The sequence below is a fragment of the Homalodisca vitripennis genome, chromosome 4 (assembly GCF_021130785.1).
Source record: "Homalodisca vitripennis isolate AUS2020 chromosome 4, UT_GWSS_2.1, whole genome shotgun sequence".
Lineage (NCBI taxonomy): Eukaryota > Metazoa > Arthropoda > Insecta > Hemiptera > Cicadellidae > Homalodisca > Homalodisca vitripennis.
This window is the reverse complement of record NC_060210.1, coordinates 97,230,473-97,244,261: the sequence shown is the minus strand read 5'-3', so window position 1 is coordinate 97,244,261 and position 13,789 is coordinate 97,230,473. Positions and strand designations below refer to the sequence as shown.

Below are 13,789 nucleotides of genomic sequence, written 5' to 3'. Positions count from 1 at the left end.
TTAGCTCTGTCCTCTAATTATTGACTTTTGCTATGCATGTAGGCCTAACTCATGTCTCCGCAATAAACATTGATTGATTTATTGTGGTATTGCAGGTCTATTGACACTCGTTTGCCGTCCTCTTTGGCGCGTAGCGCCTATCACTACTCGTATTGATGTTAAAGAGATTTAATATCAAGAAGTTTATATATTAAAAATTGTATCGATTTTAATAGGTATAGCATAAAGTACTATACTTATCTTGCATAACCTCAATAAGCACCTACAACTTTTCTTTAGACTTTTAATTTGTACCACGGTGACGAGTGAATTACTGAAGCTAGTATATCGTTTTTCCAATTTAATTCATGTGTTTTAATCGCATACAAACATTTGTTAATTGTGCATATTTAAATTATTTCATTTAGTATTTGACAAAAATATATATTATTAAACATTAAACGCCTGGGTACAACTAACATTTTATGTGTAATTTATTAGCATTTCTACTATTTTCATTTACCCCAAACACATAAATATGCCATGCTACACATTAAACGCCTGGGTACAACTAACATTTTATGTGTAATTTATTAGCATTTCTACTATTTTCATTTACCCCAAACACATAAATATGCCATGCTACACATTAAACGCCTGGGTATACAACTAACATTTTTATGTGTAATTTATTAGCATTTCTACTATTTTCATTTACCCCAAACACATAAATATGCCATGCTACACAACATCCAAACTTTGTACAAATATTCGTTATTCGGGTGATGACACATAGAAACAAGAAACCAAGGCTCCCGTTCATCATTGTAATTAGCATGCCTCAGGGGGAACAATGGCGGCGTAGATTGCATTAGAGCTTCTCATTTGCATGTTTCTCGCATTCATTCCAGTTCTGCCTCGCACAATACTCCCCGGTTACACACATTGCACGCCCAGTTGTCTTGCTTCCGTTCAGAAGATTTCCGCTTCTACCTCGTATTGCCAAGGTCTTGGACGCCACATATCTACTGCATAACTTTTCAAAATATTCCCCGATTACACACATTGCACGCCCAGTTGTCTTGCTTCCGTCAGAAGATTTCCGCTTCTACCTCGTATAGCCAAGGTCGTGGATGCCACATGTCTACTGCATAACTTTTCAAAATATTCCCCGATTACACACATTGCACGCCCAGTTGTCTTGCTTCCGTTCAGAAGATTTCCGCTTCTACCTCGTATTGCCAAGGTCGTGGATGCCACATATCTACTGCATAACTTTTCAAAATATTCTCCACTTAGACATATTGTACGCCCAGTTATCCTGCATCCGATCAGAAGATTTCAGCTTCTACCTCGTGTTGTCAAAGATGTGGATGCAATATATCTATTTTAGAAACCACTTTTAGAAACACTCTTTATGTTTTCTCATAGTAATAAATTAGAAATCAATGTCCTCTACAACCTGTTGTTTGAGTTTTATACTATGTATTTAAATAATATTAACAAACTAAATTTAACAATAAGATGTGTTTCTATTTGCAGATGACATGGCAATAATACTAAACGGTAGAAAATCGAAAGAAGTGTATCAAATTGCATCAAGAGAATTATCTTAATCTTAGTCTTATTTCATAAGTGGTTTAATGATAATGTGCTAACTATGAACGAGGTAAAACCAAATGTTTGCCAATTGCCCTGCGTGCTGTGGGTCGGCCGCCCGCTGATCTAAGATTGGTGCTCCACTCTCAGTGAGTGTTGTACATGTAACGTCATTGAAAGGGAAGACCAGTATAAATATTAGGGAGTAATTTTGCATTTGAAATTTAAATCTAATAGCCACACCAAGAAAATTAAGAACTAACTTAGGAAATTAATATATATTTTTCATCAGCTGAGTCAGATACTAAATTTAAATTAAATCAAGCATGTATATTTTGCTTATTGCTTATTATGTTGCACGGAATAGTTGCTTTGGGAGACGCTCGTAAAAACCTAATCTACGCTCTTTACATTTTACAAAAATTAGTAATAAAATCCGGGTAAAAAAACCAACAATTCGACTTTTTAAGGAGACAAAAGTTCTTTCAGTAAGGCAACTATACATAAAATCGGTTTTGGTCTATACCTTCACGCATCGTGACTCAGTGATAACTGAGGTTACATACCAACATTTCACCAGACATGCACAATATATTGGCATGCAGGTGCCCAGATTGGTAACATCTGCTAATTTCGCAAAATCTTTCAATGTCGTGAATGTTCTCCATAGAAAATAAAAGGATTCGTACCATGTGGCTCTTTATTCCTAATATAATGTATGAATATAAAGAAATAAAGATTTTATGATTCTGAAAGTTTTATTAAAGGTTGTACAAGTCAAGAAACCCTAAAATTTCAGACTTTTTACACCAAATCGTCTAGAGACAATATATTCTCAAACTTGTGGAATATAAATAAAGACTTGACGGAAGTATGATTTCTGATAGTATCTTATACTGAATGATCTCTGGAAACTTTCAAGATTACTACAAATAACTGGAGGTTAACACTCCAAATAAAAAAAAACTTAACATTTCCTAACGTTCTAAAACAAATATAATGAATCTTAGTACTGCATGGACATACCAAGTACTTCTTAGCTAGGTCCAGTTCTAAGAAAAAAGTATTGTGTATTTGTAAATATTTAAAATTTTCGTGTATTTTAGAATGTTTCCAAATTTAACACAACCATATGAACTAAGATACTTTGTTGCAGATCTACCAAATGGAGGATGTGTCGGGTTGTGTAAACAACGGTAAGCAAAACACTGTTTATGGATTATACCTACTAAATATGACACAACAAAATTTATCAGTTAATTAAAAACAATATTTTGAGAATATAGTTAGTAGTAAATGCATTAAATAATTTATGGACTTTCTGCAAAGTTGCATGAAATTTACTAATTTTCTATATGTATTTGTTTTCTTGTGGCGTTAAAATATGGGTGGTCTTTGTTCAAGAAGGGTGATAACCTATTTTTCTTTTTTCCTAAAACTGTATATTACACAAACCACCCAAAATTGATCTTAGTTTTTCTAAATTAATCATATATTTTGGTTTTTTACTCAGCCTTGGAATTTATTAGTTAATATAGAAACAGAAAAGATAATAGCCTAGAACTACAGCAAGGCACCTAATTAATATTCATCATAGATCTCCTCAATCTCATAAATTCCATTTCTAAATTTTATAAATTCATCACAGATTAAGATTCTTTCAATCGGGTATAAGCATTTATTAATTACCGTATAAAGGGAGATATAACAGCCTACAATGATAAAACCCATCTAGAATTTACTATAGTCCTCCTGAATCTCATAAATTCTTTTTCTTAATTTTCAGAAATCATCATAATTTGGATTCTTATAATAGAGTTTAGATTTTATTCATTGCCATAATAGATACGTACAAAATACTAACCTAGTTAATCCTTAAGTTAATAATTAAAAAAATGCATAGAAACATTAATATTTCTTAGAGCGCAGGTATGTGGTTATTTATAAACAGAAATACTATTATTTGTATAATTATATGGATCTCAAAGGAATTCTGAGGATTAATACATTATGACTTACATTAGGATTAATGTTTTACTAATTAGCGATTCGGTCGAGGCGTGTTGTTAGTACATAACATCAGAGTGTTATAATACATTATTATAATCAGTTTTGAAGGCTAAGATTTATTTATTAGTATCCACGACCCTGTATTTCGGTATAATAGCCGACAACAACTCTTTCCTCTTCAGTAAGTACAGGAAATAGCGATAGAAATGAACTGATTATTCCGCTTCTCCCTAAACTAATAAGCAGATTTAACATGTTGCTGGCTCGAGGCAAATGTTACAACAACGCACATTTACCAACCAACGGACGAGTAGCCTGTATCTCTATGCTGTACTAGTAACACAAACCAAGTTTGTACAGTTGTTACTGTTACGTACTGTGTGAACACAAGACCGAGTACTAACTTTGCACTTAATAGTTAGATGTTGCAGTAAGATCAATAATTTCCTTTCATTTACATTTCTAAATATTGTCATCTACAAAAATTTAAATTCTCATTTGGAGAACACAGTACCTTTTGGTTACTCCAAATTGTAGGATTATTTTTCTAAACGCGTCTTTTATTTCCAATTGGATATTTCCTAAGAGCTTTGGAGACCACACATGCACACGGAATTATGCACGCAAGTAGTGTTTTATTGCGCACAAGTCGGTTTATTAAACATTGCGATGGCCTGGATAAGGACACCTTCTGGTAGGTACTCCTATGGAAACCCAAACCCATCTACACTCAATCTCAATCATTTGTCTGATTAGAGTTCTTGCCAACCTCAATAAATTCATTTACTTTGACCGTATTATCAATTCACAAAAAATAGTAATAAAATACAATCAGATTTGTTACTAGCTACAACACCAGTTTATAATTTGGAATTTATATGAAATCTACAAACGCCCCATGAAAATCTTTTGGATTTTTTAGATATGGTGTGGACTAGAAAAACAAAGAATTAATTCCTTTTCATAGTCAGGTTCTTAGTAATATTTGCCTTTCAGTAAGTAATCAGTATCAAGATCCAGCTTCTTTTAGACGCTAATATTACATATGTTGTTCGTAACTACGTTCCGGAAGTGTATAACACTGGTTTAGTCGTGAAGCAATTTATTTACAAGGTACAGGGTTGATGCAACGGTGGCTCTAAGACGATTGCTAGCAACATTGAATAAGTTAGAATCTGGCTTTACAACATGTTGTCAGATAATCCACTTACCGATGCGGTCTTGAGGTCTAAATTACCCTTAACGCTAGTTTTTATAGTGACTCACAAGGTCGAATGAGTGGCCACCTTCACTGCAGTATCATACATTAAACTTCAGAGATATCTTATTAATGACCTCTTTGTATTAAACCCGTGTAGATGCTTGCTTGGATTCATGTGAAAGTTTTTGTAATTTAAATTGGCAATAAATTGCAATTTAATATTGTATTTGATAATGTGCATTTTACGCAATCATCAATTAATAACGAACAGTGACACCACTCTCCTTTTCTTAGGCCAACCTCTCCTCATATAATTTTTTCCCAACTTTGACATTACAAATGGACGTATTCGTGTCTTTTCAACCCCAGTGTAGTATATCCACATTACAGGAGTAGGTAGGAATAATATGTCTATTTCTGGAGTGAGGGGCTGCACATTCTAGGTATGTAGAGTCCCGAGTTTGTTCTAAAGCAAGTTAAAATCTTAAATTCACTTATATTTTGCATAGATCTTCAGTTATAGTTTGGGCTCTTTTATATATACTCTGTAACTTGCTCTGTCCATGAGTCCCAGTTACTAAGATTGTTACGTTTTCCGCATATCTTTGAGTTGGGCTTGGAGCCGAAGTTTGGATAGAAATATTATATTCTTAAAAAATGCAGTTGATAATACTAATGCAATATATGTATATTCCATAAAAATGGTTTACTCAACTTAGCACATATGATTGGGAATAAAACATAATAACATGGGACTGATCATAAATATTTTAAAATATTTCTTGATACGACCACATTTTAAGGCAAAAGTTGCGAATGTATAATTCAAAACCCTTTTATGTATTCACAGTACATAGTTAGTCAAGTCTAATTAGGTATGCAAAACAATTGCAAGAAACTTCCATAAATATTCAAGATGAATAGTTCCCTGAAATCTTACTTCCAGGATCCACCCTATTGGCACTAAACATTTCAGTAACATTTACTGAAACCTTAGATTTAGTCAAAAATGGCATAAAATGTTGCATCGTCATTTATGTTTTCTTGTAAAATCGCAAAGATATTGTTTGACTCTCCGACTTCATTTCGTGCTTTCATTCAATGATTTGTATTCCCGGAGTCTTCGGAGCATCTTCTTTTTCCTGATGAAAGTTTGGGAATTTTGAAAATGGTTATCTACTACACTCTTGTTCCGCTGTCAGTAAATGATTGAAATTCCTTGAATAACAGCTAGTGACGCACATGTAGTTACTTCATCCAGAAGTTTTTAGTTACAGGGCGAACTTTGTACATGATAATCAAAATTTATATGCATTTTTGTGAAACAATAAATTCAAATTTATTCATCTACCGCTCTCTAGAAGGAAAACAATGCAGATTACTGTAGAATTCCTTGCATTTATTTTTTGTAAATGTTGGAAGTTTAGAGAAACTTCTATGAATGTACGAGTACATAAAAAATTCAATTATTATCCTTTTTCAATGAATCCTCAAGTGAAACGACGTGCAAGGTAGAACTTCATTGGTGGATAATTTATCAGTATTTTGTTTCTACTTTTGAAACAATTTTGTTATTGCAGGTTTTCATGTAACATGCGCACATATATCTTGGCTATTGTTTCCTATACTACCATCTCAGATGTTAGTAGGTCTGTTTATTATAATATGTAACCAATATCACTTTTTCAAATAGTATGGAATGTTTCTTCAGACCTTGTGCTCGAATATCATTGATTGTATTCACTTTCTAAGAAATTCTATTTTGTAACGGTTATACTTGAGAACAATGGATGCAATCATTCATACATCTAATACCCTACTATGATTGTATCAACAAACATTAAATAGATGTTTGATTTTAAAAATTAACCTTGAAGATTTCATTTAGCGTTCATTTTTAGTATCTTTAAGAAATTACGTTTCATATTTACTAATATAAAAATTCATTTAGGCAAAGCGAACGAATCCAATCCTTTATTTACCTACTCTACTTCTGTAGTCTACTGCCATGTTAAAGTTAAAAGGATGTCTCTGCTGACAGGAATAGAAGTATGGTTTTGTAAGGGAGAATAGAAGATACGGTGAGCAGTGGTGCATCACTAAACACTCCATCCATATTTGATGTCCCACTTCATACTCAGTGATGGCAGCTCCTATTCAAACTGTGTTTGTTAAAAACTTGATGCACCTAAATGGCACTGACACCAAACCTAAATGCTTTTTGGAGTGAAATGGAAAATTGAATCCCTTGTTGGTTACTCTGCTATGTGTACACTTTCATTTCATCACCCACCCGTTAACTTTGGTGCAAAATGAATATATCAATAATTCATATACAGTAGTTGTTATCCTCAAGCTTCTCGTGAGACACACATCAGAATCAATAAAAATCCAAGTCTTAAACATTTTTACTGTAAAGTAACTGGTTTTGCCAAAAAGGATCCGATTTAATAATTAAAGTAGCTACGTCTGGAAATATTTAAATGAGGTTTTGCCAAGTATTAATAGCAAAAAAATTAATATATTAATTAGTATTAATAACTGAGGTTTTGTCAGCTATAGCAAAAAAAATTCATTGCATAGACGAGTTAAATTAAAATACTAACTTGAAAAATTATATTATATTTAAATTGTAGAGTTTCCTCTCATTCACTGGCTAAAATGGTACTTGAAAAGAGAGAAAACCTCTCAATTTTTAAGTTAGTACGCTGTAACATAGAGACAGCTGAAATCTGCGGTCTGTCTGTATCTGAAGGACGAGACAACTACGAACCAGCTTCAAAAGTTGGAGTATCTACTTCTTTGTTCAATGCAAGGTTTCTCAAGAGGTCTGAAGCGCAGAGAAAATGGTAGTGCCCACTATGTCTTAGGAGCCATAACAAGTGACGGGTTGTGTAGCTTTAGAAGAGAGCGTTTAAACTCTGAGAAGTTTATCTCAACTTAGATTAATGAAAAACCCCCTCTATAATGAGCAAGAAGATCGCTTGAGAGCGGCCATGTAAGAGATTCGCTCTCTCCAAAGTGAACAGCAATGATATGCTTTATAATTCCAAAATGTCGGATTTCTCGGTCATTAACGAAATCCCAGAATTAGTAATATGTCTGACAGAAATCTTTAACAGAATGCCCTGTGACACAGTACTAGTAAGACAGTAACACATTACTATGCTTACTAGAGAGAGAAACACGATTTCAGCTCTCACTGTGTTACTGCTTACTCAGGCTGAAGATCGAGTGGTTCGCTCTCCTCAAGTAAATCTCAGCCAGCGTAAGACAGTAATCTCAACTACTAAAACTTTCCATCCTAATAACGATTTGACAGATTATAATCGTCTATCTCTTCGTGGATATTTAACTAATCCTAAGCATGTTAAATAGTCAAAATTCGTGTCAATCAGATGTCAATCCCATTTTAGACTTGGAGGTTCGAGTTCTCACATATGTAAGGTGAAATACTTTTATTTTCTTGACACGAACTTTAACTTTTAAGCACTAATCTCTAAGGCGTGAAATGAGTTTGTATTACAGTTCTAAAACTATAGAACTACCATTAATACCAGTATCAGTATTATTATATTATTTTCAGTAATACCATTATCCAATAGCTCAAGTAATCCAAAGGAATCTGTTCTGACCAAACCTAACCTAAGTTGGAAGCCAGTCATATGGGATAAGATGTACAACACTCAAGGATCTAACACAAAAGAAATTTAGAATCCTTAAATAATCTTGTGTCTCACACTTACTGTGATTTAAAGCTTTAAAAAGAAGGTAATATAATATTTAATTAATATAATAACCTTTAAGAATGTTAAAATGTATGTCACTGCGACAGAGTTCTTAACGTTTCTATAAGCAGTGATGCTTGCATAAACATTCCTATTATTTTATATTATGGTGGGAGGAGTTAACTCAATGTGAATGTTGTATTTAGCTCCAATTCACCTTCCGATAAGTACAACATCTGAAATCTAATGCTATCACATACTTAACTCCTAGAATCTGGAGTCATGTCAGTATAAAGTCATGTAAATATTCGCACTGAATCAACGTAATTTGTAGAAAACTCGGTTGCTCCACCGTGCTTTGGGATCGTGTCTAAAACATCGCAGTGCACTTAATAGTTTACCTGATGAGACGATGAGAACACCGCTTCACCTAGATTACACTTGGTTATTTAATCTAGGTTTCTCTGATGTTGAAGCGATGCAAAGAGTTCGATTTGACCTTCATCACCAAATTTCGGATCTCTTAAGACTAAAATTACTCCATATTCCAAACTACATTTACATTAATATAGTGCTTTGTACAGTTTATTATTTTTAATCTATTATAGTGTCTAACTTTATTATTTAGTTTATCATCAAGGTAAATACTAATATTTCAAAACTATATTACCTTAAAAAACATGGCCTGAACATTTTAAATTGCTGTAAGTTAATTTTTGTATCCTCTTAATTTTTCATAACACAGAGGAAAGTCATAACTGAGTGAATCATTAAGTGTTTCAGGGCTTCGACATTTTGAGATTCTAACTCATTACATAATATTGATAAATAATTCATATTTTACGTCTTTCTTCAGTTTTTAAATACAAATTTATCTTTTATTAGCAATACCTATAAATATAATGCGGTATAATACAACTTTCTCTGTGTCATAAAACAATATACGATACATCTTTTGTTTAGTTTATTTTAAAACGTAGTAATAATACACGTTCAATTTCATCCATTAACAAAGGTAAAAGGAACACGCGGAACAGTCAGACCAGAAGGATAAAACAACTTACAGAGCCAACTTGATATATTGGCCTGGACTAAAGTTTGACGTTTGGACGTTTGGAGTTGAATGAAACCTTTCGTGAGTGCAAAACTAATACTAAAACAGTTATTCTATTGAAAAGTAATATATTTTGATTCTAAATTATAATAATCCGTAAAATATGTGCATTACATTAGTTATATCGTATCGTAATGTTCTTTATATTAAATCCTCTATCTTTGAGGTAATTTTAAAAATTCAATTTATGAATACGTATGTTCATCATTCTTATTTCTCAATAAGATACATTTAGAACATTTACAATTAGTTCCATTAATAGAAGGAATAAGGTTATTGCTACTATAAGAGACGCTGTAACGTTCTTTTATGTTTGGTGGTAATCATCGCAAAGACAGCTATATCATCTCAGCCACTTTTTAAACCCCACTTAAATTAGCGTAGTTTCCATTTCTATGGAGTGGCTATACTATTTTTAATTGGATATTATCTCAATTTGTGTGATAAAACATATTTACCAATGGCGCACAACAGCTCTTGTTTGTACATTTTTAGTTCAACTCCAGTTCACATTCTGCTTAATGTAATATATGAAATCTGAAGCTGTCAGTCTTTACTAGTGGAACTAGAGTCAACTTTAGTCTCATCCAAAAAGGCGTCTCTGATATCGAAACGACGCGTAGTTAATTTTCAGCTTCATCGTCGCCGACATTTTTGGACCTCTTCACTAAACGTTGATTTTTCTGTAATGAAAATAAGACTAAAATACATAAATAAATAAATAAATATATATAAATATATATATATATATATATATATATATATATATATATATGTATATATATATATATATATATACTAAATGGCACAATCTGCAGTGTTCATTATGGAGTTAAATCGATTCCTAAAGTAATGCTTGTCTGTGGCTTTTCATTAATTTACTATATTTCACCCCTATGCCACCGAAATTGGCAAAGAATTAAACCGTATATGGGAGTGTTCCCACCCCGACTATGAGTCAGGAGCAACAACAATGGAAAAGAACGGAAATGTCATTTATTATTCTTACAGTTACCACTAGAATACAAGCAAATATCCAATTATATAAATTCTGGAAACCACAGGACCTGGGGCCAAAAGCAACAGTACGTAGGAGAGTGAGTGAACGGATTGTCCCACAGACTGTTACTGATCTTAATCATCCTGAGAAAAATAATGTCGGATACTCGATAATGCCTATGTCAGAAAACTCTCGAGATTATTAGCTGCGGTTTATAATTTCACTAGCATTGGATGTGCTTGGAGACAATACCAACGAGTAAGTCAATTTTTCTTTTTTATGGAATAGATACAGGTAGTCTTAAAGGCATTCCTTTCATACGAGGCTTCTCTAAGACGTTCCTTAAGTAATACGTTTCAATCCCCATATAATAGTGCATTATAGATCTCATTGGGTTTTATTTCATAAATTATATGATTTTTCATTTCGAAAAATATTTCTCAGCCGCGTTACTTGACCCTACCACTTGCACAGTACAAGTATAACCCTGACCTGGGTCGATCTGTGTTGATGGAAGTGGGCGTGTAATTGTTGTAGCGGGTCGACTTTATTGATGCAGACACTAGTTCTGCCTCGTTATATTATTACTCTGTAAGCGACTACTTCTTTAGTATGTCAAGTAGGATTGGACTCTGTGATTTAAGTAAACAAGGTAAATACTGCGCTAAATTTACACGTTCTTATTTACGTGTAGATTTATAAAATGTCACTTAAAATCCCGTTAGAAAATCAATAACATGTACTAAATTTCTAGATATTTTTCGTTACTGTGACTTATCTACTATATTATATGTAACAAGATAATGTTAAAATTTACCTTACGTACATCTTTATCAACAGATAAATGGCTGTCTAATTATGATATTATGGCTGAAGCTGGAATAAATTCCATCATATATTTTGCTCCACTGTTAAATTTTGCAATCTCATATGATACTAGCAGTTATCAACAGCTTAATACGCAAGTCCGTAGGATTTGCACGCGTATGAGCACTTCCGGTTCGAGTCAGTTATATTTCTGATGCCAATTGTGAGTTTGCCTTGTTACAACGATAAATAAAATCTGTCAAAAAGTGCATATTAATGGTCGTTGTAATTTAATCCAGTCTTAATAGTCTTGTTCCATAGCTGATTTATTCTTGTTTTCCCTATAAATAAAATATATAAAAAGGCCCTAAAATCCTAGCTCTGTCAAAATACAATAATTAGTTTTTTATATAATAGAAAACGTTTGTATAAAGACATTTAAAATTGTTACTGATTCTTCTCACAACTCAGGATCATTAACTCAATTTGAGTTAGTTCTCAAACATGGGGAAATAAATCATATTCCAACGTCCAAGTTCAGTTTAGAATACTCAATGAGAAAATCACTTTGTAGTATAAAAGAACCAATGAGCTACTGTAACTTTTATCAATTTAAAATATTACTCCATTATAAATTATTATTGATATTGAGCCGGTTCAATACCTATATCTCCCCGGCTCATGTGTGTTTTATATAGTGTATGTGTGTGTGGTTTATTGGCTGCAGAGCCCACTGACCTTTTGAAGGCGTTTGGCCTTTCCGGTAGGGTGGTAGAGACTCCGAGCCGTGGTGTACAAGTTTAGGAGTAGCTCCAGTTTTATATTTTTGTTTAACTAAGTGTTTTATTTAGTTTTGCTGAGCTGTTCTCCTTCTAACATGTGCGGCTAAGTTTACGGGCCCCTCACTGATGAGGTCCAGGAGATGAATTGATTTTCTGCTGTCATCTCTCCATCATTGCGTGGTCGCAGAGAACCTTCGATTTTGCGCTCTGCTGAAGGACGGCCACCATGATGGACATTTCTACTAGTCAACATCTGTGATACCCTGCTCATATTCTTTATTTATTTGTTATTGTTATTGTTGCCATTTATATAGTTTATTATTTTGTTATTTAATTTTAAGTTAGTTTTAAAAATATTATTTAGTTATTTCTTGGATTTCATTAGGAGCCCGCCCTTAGCCGAAGGATACCGGGTGGAATTGGCATTTCTTGTTTCAAATTATGGCGTTTCTAATTTTTGTATGCAGGTGCACCTGAATAAGGATTGTTTGAGGAATATACTACTGCAGGCACCTTTTATTTTTTTATTTTTTTTATTTATAGTATATATACTTATATATTTATATTGACTAGATAGGCCTATGTTGTGTCTTAGTAAATGAACCTGAGTATGCTGACCACGGTTCTTTTTTTTACCTAGTTTTTAGTTTTGATCCGGCATCCCGTTCGCCACCATGGGCGCGCGCTTCCCTGATGGTTTGCTGTGGGTGTGCGAGCGGCGATGTACGGTTTCAATGGTAGCAGAGCGTGGTTAGCTGCTCTCTCAGCTGTCTCTCAGTTCTGGTTTTGTTTGTTGGTGTAGGTTAGTGTTAGGTAGGGGGAGGTTAGAGTACACAACTTTTTTTTCATTAGGAGCTCGCCTAGCACAGGATACCGGGTGGAATTGGTTTAGTGTCTTGCTTCCTGCAGACTTACCCTTTGCAGGGAGCAAGGGACTCTAAATTGCTTAACCGCTAAATTTATCTAACTGTACTCTACTTCTCCCCTATCAATGTGTTGTTTTGTTATATTTATTGCTTCTGTGTTTGTAGGTTGTGGTTAGTGTATATTTGCAGGGTGTCCTTCTATTGGGTAGCAGGTGTTGAGTTCTTCACTTGGACCTCGTCAGTGTAAGCCTTTTGTGAGTTGAGTCCACTTAGGTTACTAAGTAATTGTTGTGTACGCTTTGTTGTTTATTGTTGTATTTATTTGTCTTAATTGTTTGGTATGGGCGTTTTCCCTGGTGCCTGAACATCTACGCAAGCCCGAGTTGGTTTTTGAGGTCCTGGCGAGAGGACAGAAGCCCGAGGGAGATGTGAGGGCATTAAGAGCACAATTACGGGCTTGTATAGCGTTGGACCGCAGCTGGAATGCAGAGTTCCAAATTAAACACAGAATTTGAGTTTTGTAAGACCCGAATGGAGAATTGGAAGACGATATTAATTTTGAGTCACTTCCCATGTCCGGGTCAGCAAAGGCTAGATTGGCATCTCAGCTTTTACATTGGCGTGACAGAATCGTTTTTACTTATGTCAGCTCCTAGTTTAGACTCTGATATTAGAAGTTGGGCTTTTTTCGGCCAGTACAAAT

General features: G+C 33.9%; 1 protein-coding gene across 2 annotated transcripts in view; it reads left to right on the top strand.

Moving 5' to 3' along the window:
* Nucleotides 1-13,789, top strand: part of LOC124359817 (octopamine receptor beta-2R-like) — a 352,308-nt gene that overhangs the window by 308,303 nt on the left and 30,216 nt on the right. The window contains exon 5 of one of the 2 annotated variants that reach the window (XM_046812872.1): nucleotides 2,735-2,774. The exons of the other annotated variant lie outside the window; for it this stretch is intronic. The gene's annotated coding sequence lies outside the window, so the exon portion shown is untranslated. The remainder of the gene's footprint in view (nucleotides 1-2,734; nucleotides 2,775-13,789) is intronic. 2 annotated transcript variants of the gene reach the window in all.